We start from the raw sequence: 7,470 nt of genomic DNA on the forward strand, positions 1-7,470 counted from the left end.
GGTGCTAAACAGTTTTAATTACTAGGGGTATCAGTGAATAAAATAGACAAGGTCTCTACTTTCTTACAGCTGATATTCTAATAGAGAAAAGCAAATAATAAATAAAGCTCAAGGTAATTTTAAATAGTGATGAATACCAAACCAGAAATCGAACAGGCTAATGAGATAGAATGGTTTGGGGTGGTCGGCAGTTACCTCAATTACCTCTCTGAGGAGGTGACGTTTGGGCTGAAGAGCCAAGGGTAAAGGCCTGCAAGCAGGAACAAAGAACTATAGAGAGTCAGTGCAGCTAACCTTTTGCAGGGAGAGAGAGAGGGAGGAGAATGGGCCAGATGAGGCTGGCAGGAGGCCAGATCACGAGGGCCCCTGCAGACCAGGTACACTGGTTAGGAGTCTTTGGTTATAAAAAACCCAAACCTGACTCTGGCTGACCCAAAGGCACAGAAGGAAGGTATGAAAATGGTATGAGGTAGCTCAGAAAGATGGGAACCAGGGCAGTTCTGGGTATCAAGGAAGCAGGAACCGATGAACAATTCGTCTTCTCCAAGCCCCTCGAGGCCACACAAAAGCTCCTTCTCATCTTTTGTCTCTGCCCCAGATTTGATTCCAGAGAGACAGAGTCCGATTTTGCTTGAGTCCTGTGTCTGCCTTTCAGCTGAGGGAGGGCAGGACATCATGACTTAGATGGGTGCTGGCAGCAAAATGAGCAAAATGTCATGCTTTGAATGAATAAGTGCTGTTTAAGTCTGTGCCTTTAATTTCTAGGATGTGTTCTTTGTTTTACAAAAACAAATGTTTTAGAAATGGCAGGAAGTAAAAATGCTCAATTTCAATCTCGGCGGAGAATAAACAGTGAAGAGAGAAATTCTCTTCCATATTGATTTTATGTCTCAGAATACCAAACATTCACAACTGGTATAGCTCAAAACACAGCAGAGCTTCCGCAACTGAGTCAAAAACTGGGCCACAGCCAATATTACCTAATACATCTTTTCAAGCAATGAGCAAAAGAAATTGCTGCCTCTACTCTACCCAAAACTGAACTAGGAATGTTTTTCTCATGGCGTAAAGATCTTCAAAGTTGATAAGGAAAAAAATTCATTCTTTGGATATTGCTGATCTGAAAATGTCTCAACGTGGACTTTCCAAATCACAAAAACCAGGTTCCCAGCCAAGGTCAACCACTTATTTGATATGAGCTTAGACAAGTTAATTTAACCTCAAATAGCCTTAGTTCATCACAAACCAGAGGTATTGATACTTACAGGATAGCGTGATTGTGAGAGTTAAGTTAGAAAATAAGTAAAATACCTGACACAGAACCTCCCTGGGATTCTTCCTGATTGTCAATTTTAGCAAAAGAGAATGGTTGGTATATGATTAAACACACATTTCTAGAATGTTTTCAGTGTGGACATGGAGGGATAGAAAAGATTTACAAAGGGTTTTGGGCTTGAATAACGCTAAAAGACTAACATTCCTTCAGTATAGTTCACTAGTGTTTCTTAGGGCAAGAAATAATAATAATGGCTGCTGTTACTTCGTATTTATTAACTCGTTTAATCTATACAGCCCTGAGGTTAGCATTATTATTATCCCCCCACTTTAAAAATTAGAAAATTAAAGCAAATAAGGTTTGTATAATTTGCCTAAGGATACATAGCTGGTAAGTGACAGAGCTAGGATTTGAATCTCCACGTGTCAGCTCTGGGGCCTTCACGCCTAATGATTCTGCTTTAGTCTCCAAATAGCAAAGTAGCACCAATCCACACACTCAGTGGGCTGCTCAGCTTCCCCCTTTACACACGAAGTTGTCCATTGGAGATCTGGCGTAACAAATTAAAGCTCCATTTTTTAAATTACGTGTGTTTTGTGGATCCTCAAGAATAGATTTAAAATTTTTCAAGTTTTAAGTTTTACTAGATAAGTCCTTTATGTGAATATGAGTTCTTTGAGGAGAGGGACCATATCTTCTTCAATATTATTTCATGTGTCAACTGTTCCCTATAAGCTGTTCCATATACATGTAAGCAAACCAGTCACAACTACCAAGCACAAACCTTTAACTCCTGATATTGGTCAAGCTTCTCAGCTACATCGATTCATTAGAGGGGCACGAAGGTGACATTATCAACTGGGAGTGGACAATGATCTGGGAGTAGAGAAAATAGGCCTTCTCCCATTTCCTACATTTAAATGGTTTATGTTCATGTATTTGACTATTTTAGATACCTCATGTAAGTAGAATCATGCTGTATTTGCCCTAGTGTGACTGGCTTATTTCACTTAGAATATATCCCCAAGGGTCATCCATGTTGTCGCAAATTACAGAATTTACTTCTTTTTCAAAGCTGAGTAATATTCCTTTGTATGTATAGACTGTATTTTCTTTATCCATTCATTCACAGATGGACATTGAGGTTATTTCCACAGCGTGGGTATTGTGAATAATGCTATAATGAACATGAGAGTACTAAAACACATAGAATCGAAGAGTGGAATGATGATTGCCAGAGACTGGGGAGGGGGAAATGGGGAGTTGCTAATAAACAGGCATAAAGTTTCAATTAAGCAAGATGAATAAGTTCTAGATATCACTGCTGTACAACATTGTACTTGTAGTTAACAATACTACTGTATTGTGCACTTAAAATTTTGTCAGGAGAGTGGATCTCATGTTAAGTGTTCTTACCACAATAAAATGTTTTTAAAAATTTAAAGGTTTATGTCCAGGACCTGGAGAAATTCTGATACCTGGCCTCCTTGCAATCTGGCCCTTGACCTTCGCCCTCTTGGAGGATCACCAAGCTGGTGGATAGAGGCTCTCTTCTCTAGGCTTTATTTCCCATCTACCATCCTAGAAGACAGATAATAAAATCAACTCCAAGTTCCAAAATCCCAAAGTAAACAAGGTGTCTCTTTGACATTCTCTCACTTTCCTTTTTCCCTTCACTTCTCACCCAGAATACAGTATCCAAAGTACTGAAAGCTTCTAACAGCTATAACTTACCCCAAGCCTCAGGAGCCATACTCAACTCAATGTCTTTTCCATTCACCTCCTTAATCGAAACTCTCAGTCTTCAATTTCCGGATAATTGCTATATCAGGGTGAAAATCTCTAATATAGTTTCTTACAATGTCCCACTAAAATATCCATATAAGTTTCTTAAAATACAAACATTTCAACAGTATTAGAAATCCTATCCACCATTAGACAGCGCCTAAAAAGAATCTAGACCAATGTCAACATAAAGAAGGCTGGACTAGTCAACTGTAATTGAAAAATAAATTTAAAATTCTTTTCTAATTTTAAAAATTACAAATAAAAAAAAGAGGATGAGCAACATGTGAGGGTGACCCAGACCCTAGAGTCCAGCCAAGTTATAGCCGACCTGCAGACCCACGTGGGAAAAATAAATGCTTATTGTTTTAAGCCAGAAAGAAATAAAGAAAGAAAAAAGGCTAGCCTGCAAAACATAACTGCAGCCAAGATGCAAAGAGAACTTGTTGAAATAAACAGACTCCACCCTCTGGGAGAGAGCAACATGGTCAGCTGGAAAGGAAAGAGCAAGAAGCTTGAGTCACCTCACTATCAGCACCGCAGTCAGAAATGCAAGACCTGCACAAAATAACACCCAGGGAATGCCCTGCTGTAGCCAAGAGGGCAGCCACCTCCTCTTTGATGTCTATTCGGGACCATGCCTCTCAGCATACGCCACAGCTGTAGACAGAGGGGATGCTTTGCCATGGAGAAGACACTGGCACATGAGGGCTGAGGAAGAAAGATCTTCAGAGGCCAGCCATGCTCAGGGTGTTTTGGTAATATTCTAAAGACAAAAATTATCTTTCTCAGTGAAACAGAACAAGAGAGAGTTAAATGCAGGGTGCCTAGAAAGTAAGAATTTTTAAAACTGCAGCCATGGCTGCACTGAGAACACTGTAGACAACTGCTTTGGGGGAAAACCGTTTTTATCTCCTCCACCCTTTTTTTGTTGCTGTTGTTAAAATGCTTTAAAAGAACCTCTGATCGTGTAAAAGGAAAGCCCCAGCCCAGCCCAGCAAGAATGACTGAGAGAACATGGAGCTAAATTGTTCTGTGCAACAATGTGAGTATTTAGTTTTTGGGTAGACAGAGTTTGGTCATAGGCAGAGTTTGTTTTTTGTTTGTTCATTTTAAGGGACTTTCTTTTTCTCCTAGCAACCCAGAGATTTCAGCTGGGGGTTTCACGGTAACAAAGAGGTGGAAAAGCCACTCCATAAGAATGGTCTCCAGGAACCAGAAAGTAGAATAGGACCTAAGGAAAGAAACAGCCACTAAGAAATGTCCTCTGACACTGCTTGCCTAACAATCTTCAGGCACAATGATGTCTGATATCTGATTTCAAGATATTTCCTGTGTTGAGAGATATTTCTCTTCTATTACCACCTTCCCTGCCAAGTCTTTTAAGACGCTTCCTTAACTTATATAAATTAGTACCAATCTTAAGTGAGAAGTGCCTCTATGCTGGAGACTAAGTGATTTGAGGATTGGAGAGTAAACCAAAATGCCCAGGATTTATCGAGAATAAAATAGTGCTGCATTCATAAAATGGAATATGATACAACAATGAAAACACAGGGTGTTTGGCAAGAACATAAATGAATCTTACAGACATAATGTTGAGTAAAAGAAGTCAGGCGAAATAGAGTTGTGCTATATGATTCCATTTATACCAGATTTGAACAGCCAAAAGTAATTTGCAGTTTTGGAAATCAGGGTAGTGGTTACCTTGAGGATAGAAGGGGGCTCAAGAGAGGCTTCCAACTGCTTACAATGTTCTGTAGCTCAGTCTGGGTAGAGTTTATATAAGTTATCCATCTGCAAAATGTCATTGCTATACAAACTTAAGACTTATACACCTATCTCTAAGTATGTTTTATGGCTATAAAAATATTACCCAAAAAAAGGGGGTTTTCAAAGAACTTATAAATCAAAAGGCAGGCATAGTTATTAAGGTTCTTTTAGTAAGTGTTCGATAAATCTAAGACCCTAAGAGTATATAGGTAATGCCTATTTCTTCAGTTTTTAAGAGACTTTGAGTCAGAGGGCATCTCATTAACTCCGACACAAATGTCACCGGTCTTGCTCCCACTTGCCTGCGTTACCACACCTCCAACCCATAGGCACCAACTCCTGTATTTCTGGGAGTCTCCAGAAGGTGTCTCCACATCCTCCCAATCCTGCTGGCAACACCTCAGCCCACTGAGCACAGCACTTCCTCCAAACCCTCCTCTAAGCTGTCCAGGAATGAAGTACAAGAGGATAACTCGTCTCTTCATGTTGGGAAGTAAAACAGTGTTTCTGGGATCTGAGTATTTTTATAAAGCTTAGTAAGAAGATTCTTTCAGTTTTTACTGACAGTCCCCTTTCTCCAATGGAACATACGCTTTAGGGAGCTAGACCAGAGAACAGAATTAAGAAACTGCTACAATGCCCCAATCAGACTTCCTCTTTCCCTCTGACAATTAAAGCTTCTTCCTAGCTCAAGCTAATCACCACACTCCTTCCACCCTTAGGGTAAGTTCTCACCCAGGAAGCACTTCAGCCTCCACCAGCCACCCATGGCTTGCTAGACAGGCCCATATTTACCCAAACCCTGGCAACGGGCCTGGCCTGACTTCCTTCCCGGATGACTCCAACCACCCCTGGGCACACTGACTTCACTCAGGCCTGTCTCACCAGTTCACAGATATGCCCTGACAGGCTTAAAAACCTATGATAGATCCCAGATAAAGCAATACCGAAATCCCACTAATCTGCACTGTAAACTCACGTGGTTGACTGGGAAGCTCAAGCCACCAGCATGCCCAGCTTTGAGTGTGTTACAAAAAATCAAGCCTGAGAGTGTTAAGATTCCATGCTTTTTTCATTTTTAAGATTTCTTCAGTGTTCTATATCAGAACAAATTATTTATTTAGATTTCAATATATTTACATCTAAGATTTTTCTTTCACATTAAGATTTTGAAAGGGAGAAAGTAGCATCTACTTTATGCTCCAACTAGAATGATGAGAATAATCAATTTTGATTTATCATCTTCAGAATGTAGGTAATTTTCCCAGGATGTTTTGGTGGATAAATATCTGGAGCAAAGAAAGAGAAAAAAAGCAGTCATTGAAATTACAATGATGTCCTTTGTTGAATTACTCGATAGATTGAGATGTGGCGTTCACGTGGCAAACTCCCCCACCTGCTGGTCTAAGCCTGTCTCTGCAGCTCTCACACTGAATCTTCCTCAAAAATGTATGACAGTTTTGAGTGAACTTCATACTTTCACCTTAAACTGGAAATGTCAACAAAACATCATTGAATGAGCTCCCACTGTATAGAAGACATGGTGCTCTCTGTTAATGGTACAAAAATTATGGGCCATGCTCTCTGCCTTACCAAGAACTTTTAAACTAGGTTGAGGCACCCTACTCAAATGAAAATACAAGGCAAAACATGCGAGAGAAAAAAGCAATTAGCTCACACCTTAAGTGCTATATAAGTTCACAGGAAGGAAAGAGCATTTTGTATTTGTCTTGAAGCCAAATGATTACAGGTGTCTCTCTTTCTTCCCGTAAGTTCTATTTCCTCCTCCATCCTCTTGAATGATAGTATCAATGACTTTCCAAGTTGGCCAATACTTCCCAGTCCTTCTTTCGTCACGGTTGTAAAACCTAGTTCAGTTAGAAAATGATGACTCTCACAATAAGTGTATGGACTTATACTTAAGTACAAGGGGATGGGGAGGCAGATAAAGAGAGGGAGAAAGTTTCCAGAAAACAGGATACTAGGAAAACAATGTGTCTGGCTACTCTGTAGTCAATTTGGTTTGCACATGTATTCCAAGCGCCCAGCACAATGCTGGACCCATAGTAGGTGCTTAACCAAAACAAATATTTTCCTAATAAGTTGATAAATTAAAACATTGAATGTGAAAAACAGATATAGGTTATGCTATGCAAAACTATGTAATGAACTATAATCCATCTAAGACAACAAGAAAAACAAAACAGTAGCCCCACATGTGTGAGTAAGATCAGCTTTCAAAAAATCATCCAGAATCCCAGGCTCCATCCTTGAAAATACTAAGTGAAATGGAAGCTATTTTCTCTGCATTATATATTTTTAAGCTAATAAATGTTACCCCTCAGCATCTAACATCTCACTTTAGAGCTTTAAATATGGGTAATTAAACAGCTCAGAGAAGTCAAAGTAGTTGGCATTTGAGAAACTGGTGTTAGTGATTCCTTAGGTTTACCCATTAAGAGAACAAAATTCTATAAACCAATAATATTTGTGTGAGAGCTATATGTTTTATATGATAAATCCCACAATTAATCAATGGGGCACAAAGGGCAAGTCAAAACGTGGGCCCTACTAAGGGTTTGCATGACAAAGGCCCTGAGGAGATAAGGTGACAGGGAGGCTGCCTCTAGTGCATG

This window comes from Pteropus vampyrus, unplaced genomic scaffold (assembly GCF_000151845.1).
Source record: "Pteropus vampyrus isolate Shadow unplaced genomic scaffold, Pvam_2.0 Scaffold15, whole genome shotgun sequence".
Classification (NCBI taxonomy): domain Eukaryota; kingdom Metazoa; phylum Chordata; class Mammalia; order Chiroptera; family Pteropodidae; genus Pteropus; species Pteropus vampyrus.